The sequence below is a fragment of the Onychostoma macrolepis genome, chromosome 19 (assembly GCF_012432095.1).
Source record: "Onychostoma macrolepis isolate SWU-2019 chromosome 19, ASM1243209v1, whole genome shotgun sequence".
Taxonomy (NCBI): domain Eukaryota; kingdom Metazoa; phylum Chordata; class Actinopteri; order Cypriniformes; family Cyprinidae; genus Onychostoma; species Onychostoma macrolepis.
Genome location: NC_081173.1, coordinates 30,974,695 through 30,996,265, shown reverse-complemented (window position 1 = coordinate 30,996,265; position 21,571 = coordinate 30,974,695). Strand labels below are relative to the sequence as shown.

The window sequence follows — 21,571 nt, the reverse complement described above, 5'->3', positions numbered from 1 at the left end:
TATACTGAAATGTATTTGAAATACATTTATTTCATGCTAAGTATACTACAAATACATTTTCATATTTATGTACTTAATAAAATGCCCTGCAATTGTACTTTTAGTATATTAAACTGGTATACTTAAAGTCTGCTAAATTGGAACAACTAATTTTGTATTTACTGCACTTTAATTGTGCAGACGGAGTGCTGAAATACAATTAAAGATAAGCTTAATATATCTGATTGTGCTGAAGTGGAACTATTGCAAGTATACTTCAGGTACACTTTAAGTATTTTGCATTTAAAGGCCGATATTATTCAAAGATTATACGATTCTCATCAAAAGTGACATTAAAACACATTTTAGACTTAATATTAAGAAATGTGCATTGTGCACAAGTAGTATGCCAAATAAAGTTTAATTATAATTTTTATATCAGTAAATCTCGAGTTATCTGTCAGTAAATATGTTAATAGATTTTAACTATACTTAGTATGAAATAAATGTATTTTAAATATATTACTTTTTTACTAGGGTAAAACTGATAGTAAAAAAAAATTTAAATCAATGGACAGCCTAGACAGAAATATTGTACCTCAGATTAGATGGCATGTGTTTTCCTCTAAATATTCCTGGAGTGTCCGTTAACTGCTCACTAATTATGGACAAACATGGAAAGAACAGAGAGAATACAATTAAGCAGTGAAAAGCAGTCGAAAAATCTAATGTGTGCAAAGGGAAATTTGTACAATTTTGTTGAAATGATACAGAATTACTTTATAAATTAACGTCTCATACAGAATGATCAAAACCAAACTATCTATCTGATCTATTCTCACATTAATCTATTTAAAAAGAGATGTTGTACCTCAGATCAGGTGATGTGTGTCTTCCCTGAAAATGTACCGGTAAGTCCATAGACCGGTTACTCTTCATGGACACACAGCTGGGCTCTGATGAGTTTGATCTGTTCCCCTGAAATTGACTTTAATAGAATAGCAACATTGGAAAAGAGATAATATAATACAGACAAGAATCAAACTGGTTGATTTTAGATGAAAATGAATTCCACACGAGAATGTTATCTATACAAAAAAAAAAAAAAAAAGATTATTATAAAAGAAATAATGAAGCTGAAGATATGTTGAAGAGTGATGACACTGTCCAAGGATAATGTCCTCTATCATCCACCTGTCTATCTATCTGTGGTGTCTTTGGTGTTTTGGTAATTAAAGACTCTGAGTGAGTCGCATGTAGATACCGACACCAGAATAAGAAAAAGTTTTGAACATTCTGTTGGCTACTAAGTAATGTTGCAACTACATGTCTACAAACTCTCATAAGCGTATTAGTAAACTGTCTGCTTCATATCTAGTAACTCCTTATTGTGTTGGACTCCCAACAGATATTCTACTGACTATAAGTAACTTTGCAAGAACGTGTCAACTTATTCTAACCCTACCAGTCAACTAATACACTACTGACACTCTAATGAGAGTTAGTAGAAATGTAGGTACAACATTACTTATAGTCAATAGAATGTGTTAAAGGGACCATCAAAATAAAGTGAAACCCAGATCACTACAGCAACCCTGACAAACACCCCAAACACCCTGGTTACGTGGTGTACAATGTATCTTCTATTTAACATTAAGATCATATGAAGACATTGACATACCTGCATCCTGGAGAAAAATCTCCATCTCTGGACGCTTGTGTGTCCTCCATGATTCATTCAGTCTTCATGAAGCTGCGCAGGTACGTCTGATGAGACAGAAACACTCAGATACAACTAAATACAAGAAGTATGTGTTTATAGGAAACAAAAGACCCTGACTTCTGATTTCTAATCAGTAATCAAGATTTCACTTCTGACTTAACTGCCATCATGTTATTGTATGTTAAGAACTGGCATCATCTGAATCAGCAGATATTATTTTTCAATTAGATATTGACTTTAGTTTACACAGAAAATTGGGAGACACGCAGTTAAATAAAAAATAAATAAAGATGTTAAAGTGAAAATAGTTGCAACGATGTGGTTTATAACTTTGGCTTTTATGATTAGGCCTACATATATTAAAAAAGTGTATTTTAACATAGAGTCTATATAGGCCTATATGTCCAAAAGATAATTAATAATAAAGACATCATTGATGAGATCAAAAATGCATATAATGTACTTCATGAGTAAGTTACATTTCATGGTTACTTACTTATTGAGGAAGTCGATAACTTTTCTTGCCGCTTCACTTTAACACTTGCTGGAAATGTAAGGTTGCTAGACATCTTAAGTTTTCTCAACAACACATAAATTCCTACAAAACATACATATACAGAAATCACTGGATATTATTTCTAATGAGTTAAAGATTCTTAAACACGGGTGTAAAATGGCGCAGGCAGAGAAAGCACAATACAGACTACTTTCACTTTCGTGTTACTGCAGTCACGTGCCTGCGCTGGAAATATATCGCGCGTCTACATGGCGTTGCGTGGCTTCATGACGCTTCGAAACCTTTGAATCAGGCTCCGTTTACACCAGTGCGGTTCCGTTTTAAAACACATAACTTTTGCCAGGGTTACGTCTATTGTTACACTATACTCCGGCGGTTTCGACCCTCGAGACTTTTGAAAACACTGCAGACCCGTTTTAGTTTGAAAACACCGGGGTCAGAGCACATATCAAACTGAAACCACTGTCAATTAATTTATAATAATTGGCTAAATAAATTTTTTTTATTTAATGGTATGTTATTATTTTAATTGTATTTAATGTATTAAACTTTCAATAAAACATTTGCAATGGGTTTGTAAAATGTTTTATGCATGTTTTGGCCTGAGACACTTGGTATTGGTAGACATATTTAAAAATTCATAAATAAAAAATAAAATAAAATTGTTTTCTGCAAACTCTTGTTCTACATCTCCCCAAATAGGCCTACCACTGTGGTCATTTTCATGTTGCTGTACTGTTTCATTTTTTAATAACCGCATGCCAAAATCATAACTAATGCTATTTACCTCGCAATACAGACGTTTTAAAAATTCATAAAAATATGAAATCAAATTGTTTTCTGCAAACTCCACCAAATTCTTGTCCTACATCCCCTTAAGTACCACTGTGGTGATTTCTATGTTGCTGTACTGTTTCATTCTTTAATAATTGAATGCCAAAGTCATGACCAATACCAGCTATTGTAATGAACCTTGTTGAAATCTGTGAACTACAATAGAACTCAACAGCCAGTCGTTGTACCCAGGGGCGTGTTTAGTGTTTTGGGGGCCCTCAGCAAGTGTTCCCGGAGGGGCCCTCCTCGGTGGATTTTGCAATCGATTCTGGGGTAGGGATATATCGTTTACATGTTATCGATACTGATACGATACTTATCAATACAGTTATCCATACTACTCTCTATAATTTGGTGCAAAAATAAATGATGTAAAAAGATGTTGAAAATTTCAAGTTATTTTATTACTGCAGTTTACAAATGCCTCCAAGCAAACAGAAAAAGGCACATAAAGCACATTTTTAAAATAAAAAGGCCCTTCAAAGAGAGAGCGAGAGAGTGAGAGAAAGAGGATCAAAACACTTTTTATTTTATCACAAATTACCTCTCATACAAATTCACAACAATAGTAATTCTCATAAAATACTCAAACATTCAAAAACAACTGACCCTCAAAAACCGCACATAAGATGTCTTTAAAACACCAGATATCACAAAAAAACAATTCATTATTAACAAGTTTATAATAGGCAAATTCAATTTTGATTCTTCCACCAACTAATCTTCTAAACATCATGTCCACATCAATAGTCCCAAGTTGTTTTCCTTTATTCTTTCTCGTTTTCCATATTGCTAATTTAGCTGTTCCCAACAAATAATTTAATAAACATGTCATCCTTCTCATTGAATACCTACACTTAACGCCCCCAATAAATATTTTATCTGAAAACTCCTCATCAAAATTTTTAAACAAATCCTTAAGAAAATTAAAAAGATCTTGTAATCTTCCACATTTTAAAAACAAATGTTCTAAATCTTCTTGTTTTCCACAAAATCTACATTCACCACCCACTGCTGAGTTCAGGTGCGCCACATGTCTGTCTGTAGCTATTGCCCCGTGAATAAGCCTCCACTGTAGATCTGCTGTCCTCTTCTCTATGGGAGGCTTATACAGGGCTCTCCACCTGTCTCTCACGAGGAAATCTGATCCTAACAATCTTGGCCACTTTGAAGCTTTAATTCTCTTGAGAAAAATTTGATGTATGACTTTTACTGAAGAATCGTAATTTGCTTTCTTTGATGATGATTCAAAATAGTCCAACTGAGGTGTATCAAAAGACAGAATTGAGTCCATGTTTACTTCCACACTCTCCTCCAGCATAACTGGAGACACTTTAATTTTTGGAAATTCCTTTTCTGTGTCTCTTAAGTCCATCGACCGACCTTTTTTGATGTACTCTCTGTGGCCACTTGGTAAGACATTCCAAATCTCCTCTATCACTTTTGATACAAGACGTTCAGATTTCAATCCTGTCATTTCTTTAAGGATTCCAACCGGCTTCCAGCCATCATCATCCAAGAGGTGTCTCATTTTTACAACCCCATTCCGCTTCAAAACTGTAGACACGCTCACTGAAGACAAAAGCCTTGTTTGGATCATTGGATTAAATAATAATGGTTCCTCCAAAACCCAGTGTCCTGTATCATCACTACTCCGATCCACCTTAAAAACTGTTTTCCAGGACTGTAACACTGACTTATAGAAGGGAGTGATCTCTGACAAACTCACCTTCTCCAAGTCCATTATGAACAAATGTTTATCCAAACCAAGTCCACCTGCGTTCTTCAAAATCAGTCTTGCAGTATGAGCCCAAGCGAAGTCTTTGTGATATAAAAGTCTTTGTGCTGTTTGTATTCTGTAAGCTGTCAACCGACTTCTCACATCCACCAGCCTTTCACCACCTTCATGGACAGGTAAATAAAGTGCTGCAGCATGGATCCAGTGTGCCCCACTCCAAAAGAAATTCACGATTGTCCGTTGTATTTTACAAACCAACTCAACTGGAGGCTCCATAACAGTCATTTTATGCCACAATGTCGAGGCTGCCAAGCTGTTAATGACCAAGACTCACCCTCTGTACGACAATTGTGGTAATAGCCAGTTCCATTTAGACAATCGAGCTGACACCTTCTCCAGCAATCCCTCCCAGTTCCTCATCTGAAAATGTTCATTCCCTAAAAAAACACCTAAAACTTTTAACCCTTCTCTGCCCCATTGTAAACCACATGGTAATTTTGGAGGTCCTACATCTTCCCACTTACCAATAATATATCCCTCACTTTTTCCCCAATTCACTCTGGCTGAGGATGCCTTTTCATATTTTCCAATAATTCCCATTAAAACTTTCACATCATCTTGGCTCTTTATAAACACGGTAACATCGTCAGCATACACTGACAAGGATACTTTAAATGCACTCTTTAAATCTGGAAGTAAAATTCCAGTTAGATCCTTCCTTAATCTGCACAAAAAAGGTTCCATTACCAGACTATATAACTGTCCAGAAAGAGGACATCCTTGTCTGATACCCCTGGACATCATTATAGGTGCACTCAAACCACCTCCAGCTTTGACCAGAACAAATGCATTAGAATACAGCAATTTTATACATAATATAAAATTCTCACCAAACCCAAATTGTTTTAATACAGTGAAAAGATACTTATGGTCAACTTGATCAAAAGCTTTTTCTTGATCAAGCGAAAGAACCCCTAAATTAAATTAATGATTACTTCGATTAAAATCAATCATATCACGCAATAAAAATAAATTATCCATAATTGATCTACCTGGTGTACAATAGGACTGGTCTCTATGACCTATTACATGTAAATATTTTTTAAGTCTATTTGCTAACACCTTAGAAATTATTTTGTAATCTGAACATAACAATGACACTGGTCTCCAGTTTTTTAATAATCCCAAATCTCCTTTTTTAGGAATTAAGGATAGAACTGCTCTACAATTCAGTACTGCAATTCAGCAGTACTTCCAGAGTCACAATTCTGAGTACTATATAATTTAGAATAAAAATCTACTGTCATTTTCCTCATTTCCATAGGGTCAGAAGTTACAGTCCCATTCGGACGTTTTATATGGCACAACTGTTTTTGTTGAAAACTTTTCTTTTCCAAATTAAAAAAGAAAGCACTAGGAGCATCCATGTCTTTGATTGAACAAAATCTTGATCTTATAAGTGCTCCTTTTACCTTTTCTTGCAAAAAGGATCCAAGTTCTTCTTTTTTCTTATTTAACTTTTCATTATTCACAGTCCCATTATTATTCAAAATGTCTTTTTCCAAAAATGCAATGTCTCTTTGTAAACTTTTAACTGTTGTTTTCATCAATGCAGTAGAATATGAAGTATAGTTTTGACAAAAAAATCCTAATATTTGCTTTACCAACATCCCACCATTGACCAAGATTTTCAAAAGTGTCTTTCTGGAGTTTCCACTTATCCCAAAAAAATGTAAACTTTTCACAGAAACTAATGTCTTGTAACAATTTAACATTAAAATGCCAAAAATAAAAAGGTTTAACCACATTTTTTAAAATTAAAATAAAAAGTAATCATATGGTGATCTGAAAACCCATTAGGCAAGATAGAAACATTCATTACCTTATTATTCCAAATCTTCCCCGAATAAAAACGGTCTAACCTTGCACCACTAACTTGATTATCTGATACCTTTAACCATATTGTCTAACTCCAATGTTTCTATTTCTCCACAAATCTATTAAGTCAAACTCATTTATAATTTTTAACAACTGCATGCTTGATTGATTATGAGGCTCCTCTCCATTCCTATCAACTATAAAATTGGTTGTGCAATTCCAATCACCCCCAATTACCATGCAAACATTATCATCATCAAACTTCTGAATGACTGATCTCAATTCCATAAAAAAAAACCACACGCTCATGTCCATTATTAGGAGCATATACATTGATTGAAACAAATATTATTCCTTTAGTTAAAAGTGCTCTTCCTTTTACAATTTCTTCCACTGATAAAATATTAACATTCAATTTTTTGGAAAAAAGAATAGCTACCCCAGCACTTATATTTGTTCCATGGCTAAGAGCATACTTCCCTTCCCACCACATTCCCCATTGAATCTTATTATCATCATTTGTATGCGTTTCTTGCAAAAAAAACAACTATATCAATTTGTTTAACAAACTCTGCAATCATGGCTAATTTGTTCCTATCTCTGCCCCCATTTATATTTAAGGAACCTAGTTTTAAAATGTCCATAGAGAGATAGAAAAAAAAAAGAAAGATTGAAAGAAACAAATACAAAAAGTAAAATATCAGATTAACCAGGTGCATTTGAACATTTTATTTTTGCAAAACTCTTTTCTCTTTCCGTAATTTGGCTAAAATCTTCCTCAATCTGAACCTCTTCTTCTTACATAAGGCTTCGTAGCTAACAACTTTCTGCATTGACACCACTGACCATATGAATTTGTCTATATCCGGAAAAAAAATCAACCTTCACCTCAACAGTTTTTCCAAACGTCAAGTCCAAAAAATCGTTAATCTCTTGCACTGAGTATGTTTCAGCTATGTTCTGTGACCCAAACTCAGACATGTCAGATACCTCAGACAATGTATCATCATCCTTCATTCATATCCCTCACTTTTTCCAACATCATCTGATCTTTCAGTATTTTCCATACTAACTACTTCACAAGGAGCACTTTCACTTAATTTCTCTGCCACTATGACTGTACTACATTCCAAAACCTCATGTTCCTCTACCACATTCACCGTTTTATCTTCTTTGTTTTGATTTCTGTCTACGCTTTCACGTTATTCATCATTCTGAGCGAAACTCTCCTCTTCAGGCTGAGACTGCATTATTATTTTATTTACCTTAGCTACAGAAACACCACTAGGCCCTGCGGCCTCCTCATTAGCCTGGGCTCTCAGCGGCCATGCCAACTTTTTGTGCCCAATATCTCTGCACTCAAAACACTTCAAGCTACCTGTATTAACACAGAGAATATATGATTTCCCTTCATGTACTACTCTGAAAGACACATCTAATTCCGGCACATTCAAAAACATAAACACCTGTCTCCTAAAAGACATCACATGTTTCAATGCTTCATTTTTACATCCTAATGGGATAGTTTTAATCGCACTAGCACATTTACCATACTGAGCTAATGCACGTTCAATATCCTCATTTCCAATAAATGGTGGAACATTTGATATATAGACTTTTGTCGTAGGTGTAACAAGCGGTGAAACGTTCGTGATATAGTCACAAAATTTAATCTATTGATTCGTGTTCATGGACACGAATTTCCAAGTGGATATAACTGCAGACTGGAAATCTCCAAAATGGGGCGTGAACTCCAAAAGTGGGCAGAACCTCCAAAATGGGGCGGGGTCTCTTCGCGCAAAGACTTTCACTATTGGCTCTGGCTTCAGCCAATTGTTATTGACTTACATTTCAAAATAACACTTTATAAATTAAACATTGTTTCTAGTTTTATCTAAAATAAAATATGATATATAAATCAATATTCTCCGTGAGAGCAGAGCCCAAAGCTCGTGGCCAGTGGTGTTCGGACCCGAGTTTGAACCTCTGCTTAATGATATAAACGAGAATCACTCACAAGCTCTCCCGCGAGCCGTCCCAGTGCAGCACAGGGGAAAGATTTTACTCTATCGCTTGGATTTAAGCAACGGGGGCATCCCGGGGCTTGAAATTCACAGGGTAGGATGGGGTAGTGAAGCTGGGTGTAACTAAAAAGGTGCCATTGTCCGGTGAGGTCCGGTTGGGGAGTTATGAACGGCCCGGCTCGGAGATCTCATATCGCTCATATCATATTAACTGCTTCTCTCCTGAACTGCAACTTTCTTTTCAGCGCCAATCCTGCCGTGCAGCCAGTTTCACTGGGTAAGGTTAGGGTCAGGTGTGGGGTAGGTTTAGGGGTCAGCATTTTTTGTAGCATAGTGTAGGAAATTAAATGAACACTGTGAGTGACACAACCAATAAAATCTTTAGAATCAACTGTGGGGCGGAGTTTGCGCTGAAGTTGATTGGGAGAAAAAATTGCGCATGCGTGTCATGTGCCTGTCTGTCAATGGGAGGAAGCCACGCCCCATTTTGGAGCTCCCACCCCGTTTTGGAGTTCCCACCCCCATTTGGAGATCTCCAGGCTGCAGTTATACCCTTCTCCGAATTTCCCTCTTTTTTGAGATGGTCCTCACTGCAGAACACAAGATCCAGGGGGTGGAGTTGGATCTAGATCCAACTCCTCCCACCTTACATAGACCTAAACCTACCAATCTCCACCCCCTGGATGTGGATCCAACTCCGCCCCCTGGATCTTTTGTTCTGCAGTGAGGGGCTACTGTCTTTTTTCGTGTCACGCAGCACGACTTTCATCTAATGTATTTCAATAGGAAATTTCTTTCGTGCCCTCACCACGTTTTTCTTTTTGCCACTGGGTACCACAGACGCTGTATTTTCTTTTCTTTTTTTAATATTCAAGCACTATTACTCAACATTTAATCAGGAGATTTTATCCTTGTTTTTATTGCTTTATATTCTGTAAGCTACTCGCTATTATAAACCATCATCAGTGGTTCCTTGCAGTCAAATATACACACATATCTGATCTGAATCAAGATCCGACTGGAGCGCTTCGAAACAGTGAATCATTTTGCGACGCAATGGTTTAACTGATTCGGAGTTTCTAAAAGCTCCGTTCTGTTCTTTGCTCGCTTTGAATGACCGTAGAAATTAAATCATTACAATTAACAGGCCTAACGTACAATGTTTTTATTAAACTGTGATCACCGTAAATACAGTTTCCTTCATATTAAAAACATTTCATAAACATTTTTCAAAAGCTTTATACAAATATATGAGACTGCGTTAATTAGGGACACACACATTTGTTACAGTATAGAAATTATAAAATATATTTTCTGCCTTATTCTCTGATAAAAATGTGGAAAGAGATTACATTTGGCATATCTGTCAGCATTACCCATGATCCTCCGCCTCCGGATCCAGGCCGCGCGCGCCCGCGGGTCTCATTGCGCTCAAACCACTGTCCAGGTAAGTCATTACTAATGATCACGTTTTGTTTAAATGTTGTAATTGGTGCCTTTCTTTGCCATTAAACTCACATTGTTTAAATGTTAGAGCAACAATTAAAACCCGACCAATGGTTTACTCCTTATCAGCGAAAAAATAAATAATAATAATAATAAACCACTTGTGAAATTAGGCTTGCTAAACGGGGCTAGCTAACTTCAATATAAGCTAACTCTATTAATATAAAGACATCCAAGGCACTTCTTCCGGTCCAAAAAAGTTAAAAAGCCTTTATTCACTTCTTGTCCATCATCACTATTAATAGAAACATAACTGAAACACTGCACACTGATGCATTCGGGCCTTCAGCCTTCCTCAGAGTGTGTGTATAATTAACAGGTGTAGATATAATTAGTCAGTGAAGTTGGGAGAAATCAAAAGAACCATTACAGGGGGACCTACAAAAACAAAGAATATGACATAAACAACTAAATGAACAAAAAAATAAATAATAATAATCATACTAGTAATGATTACTAGTAAAAGCTAAGTGTAGTTTAAGTTATATCAGCTGAAGAGTAACTTAGCATGGAGCACTGCATTATTGTGTGAGCTCTAGACGATGACATTTTCTCTCGATCATCATGGTTCACCCACAACTTCACTGTAATGTGTCAGTAATAACAATATAACTTTGCCTAAAGTTACTGCACATAAAGTGTCCTTTAAATCTGGGATGAGGAACCCCAGACGCATGTTACATGCCTTTTAACTGTCGTACAGGAAATTGGAAAATCTTGAATTTTTATTGTATTTATAAAAAAATGGGAACCTCTCACTATTGGGTTACTCTACTCTACTCTATACTCTATGCTACATAATTAACATTTTCTGTTCTCCCTTGCAGATCCTGTCAAACGAGTCACCTGTCCGAACATTGATACACCTGATTTACTGAACCCAAAGGCACTTTTAAGAGCCAATCCATCTCTATCCATCTATCTATCTATCTATCTATCTATCTATCTATCTATCTATCTATCTATCTATCTATCTATCGCAGCCTCTCTGTATACAGTACATCTGTCTGTCTGTATCTGTTTGCGTTGCAATGGCCTCCAAACGTAAACTTGACTCCCAGGATCCTCACTACCAAGAGGGGAGACGCGTGGCTCTTGAACTGAAACTAGACCGTGTTCGAGCTGAAGCCAGGGTAAGAGTTTTTATATACCTCAATCAATTTATACTTGAACATGTGGATGGGTGACAAATTAAAGTAAAAATGTGCTGAATGTAGAAGAAGGATGAATGAGTGCAGAAGATTACATGCAGGTACGTTGCATGATGCATTAACATAATGCTCTTTGGCTTGTGTAACTGAGGGAATATATTTTGGAAAAAGGAATATATTTTGGAGTTACAGAGACTTGGAGAATCAAGGTTCATTTAAGCCATTCAACACCTTATTAACATACTATGTTGTTTTTTCCTTTCACTAATCACCTGTTTTTGGATCCAGTACTTTTAACAACATCAGTCTTACAAGAAATATTCCCTCTAACACACAGACAGCAGCTGTGGAGAGGAAACGTGCACGCTCTGTAGGAGACCCTCCACAGACCTCTAAAAGGGAGTTTTTAGGACATGGCAAGCCGAGGGGGAGGCAAGCTTCAGCTACTGAATTATTTTACATTTGTAGGAATTTACTATGTAAATGTTGGACCAAATCAAATTAGAACACTGTAATTGATTGTTGAGAGTTTCAAATATTCCAATATCAAAAAAGCCAAAAAAGCCTAAATCTTTCAGTGGCACTATAGTAGAAAACATTACCAAGTACTTAACAGAAATATGTCTGATTTCATAAATTGTTCAGTTTTGGGTAAAAAAAAAACATGCAGTGGTAGTCTAACATGTTTTTATTCTTCTATGTACTGTTTTACAGTCACACACACCCCGGTCGAATGCTCCTGTCGTCCAGTGTGAAGGTCCACTTACTGCACCCTCAGCAGAACTCAATCCTCAAGAGCAATTTGGTAAATCAAAGTGATGGATTTAAGTTTAAATCTAAAATCCACGTGTGATTAAAGAAAAACCCCTTAGACAAAACTGACAGTGCCGTAAATGGATTAAGAACACAATTTAGTACAGATTAAGGCTAGTTTGATACTGAATCATGAAATGGTGTTTATTCTAAATATTGATCAATTGACTTTTAATTGTCCTCATTTAAATTGTCCCTCACAGCTGTATTTCATATTTTCTTGGAGAGGCTCTCCGATATTTTGACGTCTTATCCTTCTGCTGAGCCTCAGAAAAGCTCTGCATCATCATGGTCTTTTCGGCAGCAGAAAGCCTCAGAGCGCTGGAAAGAAGCGAGACCACACCACCTGAAATGCCTTACTGCAACAGAGGCTGTTGGTCAGCCATTGTGTTGGCTTTGCCACGAGCCTGCTGTTATTAGGTTGGTTTTAATGTTTAGTGCCCTGCTTTATAGGCTGAGCTGCATGTGTTTTGGGGGACACCCAGATGAAAACCACATTTATGAGAAAAGTAAATCTAGGACCTTCTTGCTGTACGGTGACAGCGCTAGTAAACACTGAGCCACTATTCAGTCCACAATAAAATCAAACCTAGTGTCTAACTAAATTTGTAATAGCTTAAATTGAGTGTGTTATACTTTATATGAGTTATTCGCCTGAAATAATATATTATGATATTGTTTTATTTTCTCCCCTGGTGCAGAGAGTGTCTTCCTGAGGACTGGTTCTGTGGAGACTGTGATGTATTGCATCACAAAAAACAGCCACTCCACAACAGAGAATGTGTGATTCATGGGTTTTTGAAGCCATTCCTCCAACCTCATGCGTCATTAAAGGGCGAGATGGATATTGCATCCATGAGCAAGGTATGTTCTCATGAAAGCCCTCAATTTGCTGTTTATGTGTCTGCAGCCAATTACAGATAATCTAAATTAGTGGTTTTCTTTCGTTTTGCCAGCTTGCATTTTGCCAACAGTGAAGGCGCCAGACTGCTCCTGTGAAGGCACAAACTTCACCATATTACCGGGCAAACCAGTGATTTTAATTCCCATCAATGGTAAGAACAATTCACTATTTAGATTGCTATTGTAGATGTGATGACTTCAATTGTAAGCACAATGCCACAGCACACTAGTATGAAAAACATGTCAAAATCTATGGTTTAGCACATGGTGTTGTCATTAGCCGACACGGCTGTTTGTAATTTGATGATTTAGACAAATGTAAACAATGTGTGACACTACTCAAGAAGTCTGGTTTGAGTGCCGGGTTTATAGGAACTTGTGCAGTGTCTCTCAACCATTCACAATGTGCAGAATTACCGAACTGTTTTAAAATTAATTTTTAAATGTACTTTGTATTTGTAAATGTATTTTGTTCAAAGGGCGTTTTGACTTGCATCAGCCACTACATGTACGTCAAACGTGCCAGCATCAGTGGACCCCTGACTTGAAGGACCTCCTTAGGAGTGGATATTGGCCAGCCTCTGTCACCAGCTCCACACTTTATACACCGGACCTCCTCAACTCCTTTCAGGAACTCAAGGTCATCTCTCCAGGATTCTCCAGACAAGCCTTCGCAAAGCTGCTGGAGCATTGCACTAAGATTGGAGGAAGAGTAAGTGTAATTGTTATTACCATATTATAAAATTTCTTTCCCTTATTGGACATTGTTACATATACTATTTCATTCTATATATCTTCCAGTCTGGACAAATCAACGGCGATACACTACAGCGCAGCTTCTTAGAGTTTATGCTTCATTTGAGGAAGACCAGCTCTGCTGTGGTGCTCCTTTCACCTGCCCAGCCTGCACGCCGGAAATGTTGGCTGTTTCAGCCGATGGAAACAGAAAGCTATATCGCTTTCGCCGAGACACAAGGTGGTCTTTTGTTTCAGTCTTTTTATTGATTTATTTATTTTCTTCATATATTTAATGGATGTATTTCCTATTTTTCTTTCTTCCTCAGCTCTGATGATCCTGCCTTTTTTGAGGGGCTCTTTGTGGCTGAAGACGTTGCGGTGTCTAGATTTGTGGAAACCATACAGAAAGCCGTGAGAAATGCAAGTTTCAATCATAACTTGACCGAAAAGTTGTCCCAAAAAGAACCATATATATCCATATATGTCCGACCTTGATTTCCTCCTTGACTTCTACCAACCAGCTACTCCAAAATCAAACTGCGAGAATAAATGCCATATATTGTATGACGGCATTGCTTTTGTTTGATTTGTTGTGTTTGTTATGTGTGTCATAGACACAGTGAAAAGGCACATGTGGGGACTCCCAGTGGACAGCAGCGAGGGAGACATCAAGGAGGGCTTCCAAATTGGATGAAGAGGGGATGGAGGTTGCAGTGTGTCGCCACGGATTCCTTCTGAAAGCTCTTAATATGTACAGGGGGGAGATATTTGCCCACCCTCTGTATCTTCAGAAGGAGCGCATGCCAGCCAAGGCACAATTCTTTGCAATGGATGTGGCTTGCAAATATTGGCCATACTTGGAGAAAGCTGCTATGTCGTGTCTTTTCTTCCTTAACAAGCAGTAATGACCACTGACGACTTGATTTGAAAAAAAACGAACTGTTTACTGAAGCTTACGAACAGGATTACACAGATACAGCGCACACATGTAATCATTCACTTTTCTTTCGTCTCTCACTTATTTTTCTGCGCGCTCACTTTTTCTCTTTCTTTTTTGCGCGCTCTCTCCCCCTATGCATTATGGGAGCACTTTTCTTAAAGCTGAACAACCTTGTAAATAACAAAACTTTTTCTGTTATTAATAAAGATAATTAATTAAACATTTCTAATCTAATTAATTCACAACATGCTAGTGTCCTTCCTGCTCTTCAGGATCTGACCACAATGAAACCTTTCCTCAGTGTGATGCATGCTTGAGCCCATGCTACTAAGTGTGAAGTATGTATAATATTCTTGCATCACATGTACATTTGTAATGTTTACAAGAAAAACTGCAAACTGTACTATGTAGCCTTTTTGCTTAATCGTTTCTTGTACAGATTGTAAAGCCTTTGAGACAAATTGTGCCCATTTAATTAAATTGAATTTCTTTCACCATTTACTAATAGATTAAATGGAGTGGTAGAAACCAGGAAGGAGCAGAGACAACCGCCGGTGAGGAGGTCGAGCAAGTGAACAGCTACCTCTCACGTTGTGCCCTGACAACCAAATATATGTCCAAAGCAGGTAATCAGATTGTTTGCTATATATATATATATATATATATATATATATATATATATTTGGTTTATTTTTTTTTTTTGGATTAAGCATCATGACCTTATTATTTGCTTTAAACAGCACGGGTAGACATGCTTACATTGCATGCAATGGGGTGGAACCACAAAAAACGTCTCTCTCTACATCAGTCACTTTCAACAAGATATGTGACGGTAAGTCTCCTATTAATTGTTTTGTGTATCCTTTTGTTGTGTGCACTTGGCCTGTTTTTAATCATACTAAGTCCTGATTATTGTATAACACTGTTTATCAGACTTGCCAGAGACTCCAGGATGAAACGGCAAGGCTAGCTGAACTAAAAACAGAGTTACTTTGCACAGATGAAGTGGTGGCACAGTGGCTTTCTGATGTGAAGGAATGAGCAGCTGGCGGTAAGCATGACCACATAAAAGAAACAGCAAATATCCAAACTGGAAAAGGATATTTGCTGTTTCTTTTATATTAAGTTTGATATTAAAGAGCAGCTAAAGGTAATAGGCTGATCATCTATGGGTTACAGCAAACTACATGTCACCATCAGATGTTTTGCCACATTTATTATGTTGGGTATTTCAGTTTCCCTGCAGGAAGTGCACACACCAAGTTCAGTGAAGTATTAAAAGAAATATCAATGAAATGTTAATGAAGGATTAAAAGGGGATTTATATACAAATACAAATTCAAACACTGAAACGGTTCTGTGTTGTTTTAACAGTGAATTTGCTTTCACTATTACTTCTACAGAGACACCAAATACATCTCATGGCAGTCAAGGCACCGCACACAGAGGACTTCAGCAGTCGATCGAGGGGCTTTACCTCAGTGTGAGGCAGCGGAAGCAAACCCTTTACCGTCAGAATGGTATAACTACAGAGTATAATAGGTTGATATATTCAAGCTACTGTATGCATCCTACTCCACCAAAAAATACATGTTAAATGTATAAGGTTGTAGATTGCAACCAGCTCCCCTCACCTCTCCCTTTACAAGCTGTAGTAGAGCTACTGTGACAGACGAGAGAAAGTGAGTGGTCCTATCTCGAGCCAGTGTTTGTTTGTCCATCGTGGTCTACCGTAGGAACCTCTGTGGAAGGGGACCATATTTAGATACAAACTTCCCATTCCAAAGTAATTAAAGCACAGCAATTCTTGTTTTCTGGAATGTGTGTATCCCCTAAATGTTACACACTGGACTTTTGGGTTATCTGTTTGTAAATCTAAATTTTCACATACTTCAATTACTGCAGCTTTGCTTAAATTTTTTTTGGGTGCAATATGTCTTTCCTTATTGAACAGTGCTGTTACAAACCTCTACACCTGTACCTCCCGTCTTTCTAGACAGCAGCAAGCTTCGCCACCGCCTTCGAAGGAAGCTGGCAGAAGACAAAAAGCTCCTTCTTCAGGAGATAGAGAAATACAATTCTCTTGTACTAGACTCTGCCACTAACACTGATGTAGCTGTGGTGGAGCGTTCCCTGACTGGAGAGAGCACTGTGTCTCAAATATGGCCGTGGGAGGTTCATGGCAGTGGTACGTCAGTTTTCAGATGCTTCACAAGAATTTATTTACAGTTCTGCTATATAGAGTACACTGAACTAAGACATGCATGTAACATTGAGTTTTGTAATGTAGTGTTCATTTAGTTAATGGGCACATTTTCAGTTTTCTTATGTATCAATTTGATTTAAAAAAAGTACATGTTTGTAGTTACAAAACATTGCAATGCTATTATAGATTGTCTCATGTATTCATATAACTGTTGTTGATTCTTAGCAAACATTTCGATCAAGAAACAACTGCATGACCAAGTGATGCAAGAGGAAAAAAGCATTATGGTGTTGGAGATGGATGGCACAACACTGCACATGGTTGCAGAGCCTGCAGTGGTTCTGAAGAAGAAGATAGCTGAGGGGGGTAAGATGAATAAAAACCCTGTCCATTTAAAGTATGAATTTCAAATAAATAAAAAAACATATCAGTCTCAGTCACAGAACTTGGATGGAGTTTGTCATGGTCATTTGGCTCGCACATAATAAAATGTGGACTATAGTTGTTCACTACGGTAACAAGTCAGTAAGGCTTTAAAGTGTGTCACATTTGCTTGAGAGATTTGTTGTACTGTGGCTGTTACATAAAAGCTGAAATGAACAAAATTCTTTTGAACATTAGAATTTGTGTCCTGTTGTGTTACACGAGGTTAGCATAACATCAAGATTAAGCTTATTATTATCTCCTCCAGTCAACATAGAAAATCTAGCTGGTCAGCATCATCAAACACATCTTTTTCTTGATGTAACTTCTTGAATGCTACACAAGGTGTTACTTTAGCACAACTGTAGTGAAGAAGAAAGATGTTTTTGTTAGATGCGTTGATTGGCTGCAACACAAAACACTTTTCTGCTGCTTTGGGCCTCGCTGCATAAAGTCTCCTCAGTGAGCCGTCAAGAGTTTATACAGAAGATAGCCAGGTAGTGTGACAATGATACACTTAAAAATGCCAACCATCCAGGTATATAGATTTGAATGGGTGAAATATTTTTACTCCATTGAAGTTCTTTGGCCTCTTGAAGCAGTCTTAATGTGTAGTTTGTCCTTAATGTTATCTCTTTTGTATTTTGAGATGCAGACAAGGGAAATGAGGGACTTTGCTGTCTCTTAAGAAGACGACTGTCAGAGGTGTCAGAAAGGTTGCAAGTGCTTCTCCGACAGTACAAGACTGCTTTAGGCCCCGAGGCCTCTGCTCTTCTACATGTTGAAGCAGAAGATCAAGGTGGCAGTAGTCCAGACACCAGTGAGGATGAAGAAGAAAACACAATTTAGGTAATTAATTTATTCATATGTATGTTTGTTTGTTCTCAAAAATAGACCGGGGGTGTTCCATCAAGCCTGGCTTAGGAACATTGCAGAGAAAAGTTGCAGCAGCTCAGCTTGTCAATTTGCCTGATGCTGATTTTAGATTATAAGGCATGGCACCTGTTTCAACAGCCAGGCAGCTTGTAGCAAAGTCAGCTGGTCAAGTTACTAAACTTTCGGCTGGTTGAAGTTTTGGAAGGAGGAAAGACAGGATCAATTCATCAATTTGTTTGAGGAACAACTGTGTCTGCATGACACAAGCCTTAATGTACTCAGCTCTTCAGGGCTGCTTATGTACTCCATGCACAAGCACAGTACATGCTTATTCAAGCCTGGTTAAAGTCAACGTTGACTAGACACGGCTAAATGATGTAAGTGGAATGGCTTGAGCCTGCAGTGAAAGTCAATGTTAATTCAAGCCAGGCTTTTTCAAGAGAGCACAGCTTTCATTAGCTGCGTTGATGGAATATCCCCAAAAGGCTGTGATTTCATTGAATAAATGAGCCCTGCATGTTTTAAAGTCAGATGCTGTGCTGCTTTGTGTCCTGCCGTTACCAGGGAACCCTGCTGACACACAATGAATTGGCATTGTTGTTCAGACCAAATAAAAAAATTAACACGATTAAATTAAATCAATAAAGTGATATTTTATGTTATTATATTAATATTGATAATTATTGATAATTGTTTAAATTAATATGATACTTTTGCCTCGTCTCTTTTCTTAAAAGTTGTTGAAATGTGAAGGTTATCATTTTATAAAACTCTTTTTGTGAAAATCTTGTCTCTGAACTGTAAATCATGCTTTTCACAGTAAAACATGCTTTTTTTCATTCACTCATGGTATTCATTTTATTTGTGCAGGTCTTAAAAAGCTCTTTAAAAGTCTTACATTTGGTTTTAAGAATCCTGCAGATACTGTACATTACACTTACATTAAGTACTTGTATAATGGATCAGATAGTATGTAACAGAAAAACTGTGTTATAATTTTACTTCATGTTGCATGTTATTAGTTGACAAATAACCTGATTCCCTGTTCTGCTGGTGCTTTTCAAGAGAACTTAAGCACATGGTCCAGTGTTAATAAATACAGCCTTATGGCTTGTTTTACCGATATGCATACTCATAATGTGGTGTATTTTTACTGGAGATTGTTGTGAACGGCAAGAAATAAAGTATTTCCAAAGATTTTTATTATTTGAACTGAACTGAAATGAGCTGGATGATGACATCACTGACTCAATGATGAACTGCCTTTAACTGAAAATTGAGTGTTTACTATTGTCCTTTTGCATTTTGACACACTATTTCCATATTTGATACTGTAAAGCTGCTTTGACACAATCTGGATTTTTAAAAGCACCATATAAATAAGGGTGACTTAACTTTTCCATACATTGTTGTTTAAAAATAAAATGCGATTTCATGGTTGATACAAGGTAATAGCTGGAGGGAAAAGGAAAGAGATATAAATTAAACATATTTATATGTGGAAGTGCACTTGCATTTGATAAGAAGCTGCTTGGGCGAAATTACATGTAAACAATTGTAAGGTTATTTTGTCTATGCTCATCGCTGGTCTGGTGTAGGGCTATAGCCAAGCCGTTAAAATTAGACCACAGATTGCAGACTACATGTAGCCTGTCCAATTTAGAGCTAAAACATGGCTACATATAGACCATATCATGAAATGACACTTATATCTTTTTAGATATTATTGACACTGTGAACATGATGGGATATTAACCATCTCATGCCCTGCCTGGCAAAAAACTACAGTGAGTCAGTTTTGACTATAAGTGCTACAAATAGCCGCTCTGACTACGAGCTAAATCATGGCTACGTACAGGCTATAACATATCTAATAAATGAAACCAAACACCTTACAAACGGTGTTGACTTTGCTTACATGATGGAATATATCATACATCTCACAAGCTATTATGCCAAAAAACTACATGTAACCAAATTCAAGGACTATATCGGGTCTATAGTTAACCGAGACTATTGCTTGCTGGGTTACCTCTCTGTCAGAAACGGGCTTGAATTACCCTGCTTTCTCGGGTTTGACAAACCTCCCATTTTGAAACGGAAAACCCAGAGTTTCCCTCATTTCAGGGTTAACATACTCGAAACGGGCCCCTGGAGGAGCAGAGGATGAGATGATTTCCACAGACAATAGACTGTGTATGACTGTGTTAGTCAATGTCCCTGGACAAAACATCATCTACAGAAAGAGAAAACATCACAACATCACTATCAGCATCAGAGAAGCTCAGAGCAGCAGGAGTCACATGGGGGCACTTTTACACAAAAAACAAATGAGCGTTAAAATAGATGGAGGACAAAAACAAGCATGCCTACCTTACTTTAAAAAGAAAAAATCAAAACAACTTTTATTTGCAGTTTCCATCTGCATATATAAAGGTGACGTAGTTGGTTTATTGCTAAAATATTCTCTTGTATCCTTATGTGTTTGACTGAGCAGCGTACTCTGATAGAAAGGGTCTGATTTCTCTGATATTATAAAGCATGAACCTGCACAACCAGGCCGTTGTAATGTGAGTTATAAATCTCAGTCGATCAAACATGACCCCCAAGTTTCTTGCTGTCTTGGTGGTTTTTAGCAATGACACCAGCTGAATATTGATGTTGTGCTCAACTGACTGGTTTGCAGAGATTAAAAAAGCTCCATCTTTACAAGGTTGGAGGTGATGCTCCTTCATCCATGATGAGACGTCTGAAAGGCAGACAGAAATACAAGATGAAGCAGTGGACTCATCATGCTGGAACAACAGATAAAATACATGTCATCTATATAGCAATGTATATGGAGAAAGATCACAAGAGAGACTAAAACTTGCTCAGGTCAGCTTAGTCTTTTGTCTCGTGTCATTTTAGCTGCTCTGAGCCTGATTGGTGGATGTGAAGAGCATCTGTGATCCAGAGACTGGAGCTGAAAACAGATATTGTCAAAAGGTGGATGTTAAAGTGGAGCAGACCGTGTCAGTAGCTTCATTTACATGGTGCGCTCACTTTCTCTTAAAATACTCCCTCATTTTTGGTCATACAGATAAGAGTAATACATCTTTTAAATATGTAAATACTCTGTGTTTATTTGTGTGCACTCACAATAACAACAAAATGCACTTTTGTAAAATAATGAAAGGCAACTTAAAGCACTTTCTGCCGTCTCGATCTCTTGCGAAACACTGTAGCCTGTAGAGTGAAACGTCTACTTTCAAATGAATCAATTCAAATGGAAAACAAATATTCTCAGATTATGTAATCCATATGAAACACGCACACAGGT

General features: G+C 37.2%; 2 protein-coding genes and 3 long non-coding RNA genes across 24 annotated transcripts in view; 3 read left to right on the top strand and 2 right to left on the bottom strand.

Moving 5' to 3' along the window:
* The window catches only part of LOC131525559 (ribonuclease inhibitor-like), a 214,923-nt gene that overhangs the window by 62,167 nt on the left and 131,185 nt on the right, over positions 1 to 21,571 (top strand). The window lies entirely within an intron of this gene.
* Positions 1 to 21,571, bottom strand: part of LOC131525557 (NLR family CARD domain-containing protein 3-like) — a 185,625-nt gene that overhangs the window by 81,180 nt on the left and 82,874 nt on the right. The window lies entirely within an intron of this gene.
* LOC131525563 (uncharacterized) lies at positions 578 to 2,414 on the bottom strand. Its single transcript, XR_009267254.1, has 4 exons — positions 2,199 to 2,414; positions 1,661 to 1,746; positions 851 to 967; positions 578 to 637 (listed from the first exon to the last, which is right to left on the bottom strand). It is a non-coding gene; the product is annotated as an uncharacterized LOC131525563 (long non-coding RNA).
* LOC131525565 (uncharacterized) lies at positions 10,003 to 11,785 on the top strand. The gene is made up of 3 exons (XR_009267256.1): positions 10,003 to 10,140; positions 11,027 to 11,332; positions 11,688 to 11,785. It is a non-coding gene; the product is annotated as an uncharacterized LOC131525565 (long non-coding RNA).
* Positions 12,063 to 16,763, top strand: LOC131525562 (uncharacterized). 4 transcript variants are annotated; one of them, XR_009267253.1, is made up of 13 exons: positions 12,063 to 12,155; positions 12,367 to 12,583; positions 12,865 to 13,027; positions 13,120 to 13,218; positions 13,546 to 13,778; positions 13,868 to 14,042; positions 14,131 to 14,678; positions 14,998 to 15,082; positions 15,253 to 15,370; positions 15,485 to 15,576; positions 15,678 to 15,795; positions 16,148 to 16,264; positions 16,741 to 16,763. It is a non-coding gene; the product is annotated as an uncharacterized LOC131525562 (long non-coding RNA). The 4 variants fall into 4 exon arrangements; XR_009267251.1 differs by having other exon boundaries at positions 14,998 to 15,370; XR_009267252.1 differs by having other exon boundaries at positions 14,131 to 15,082.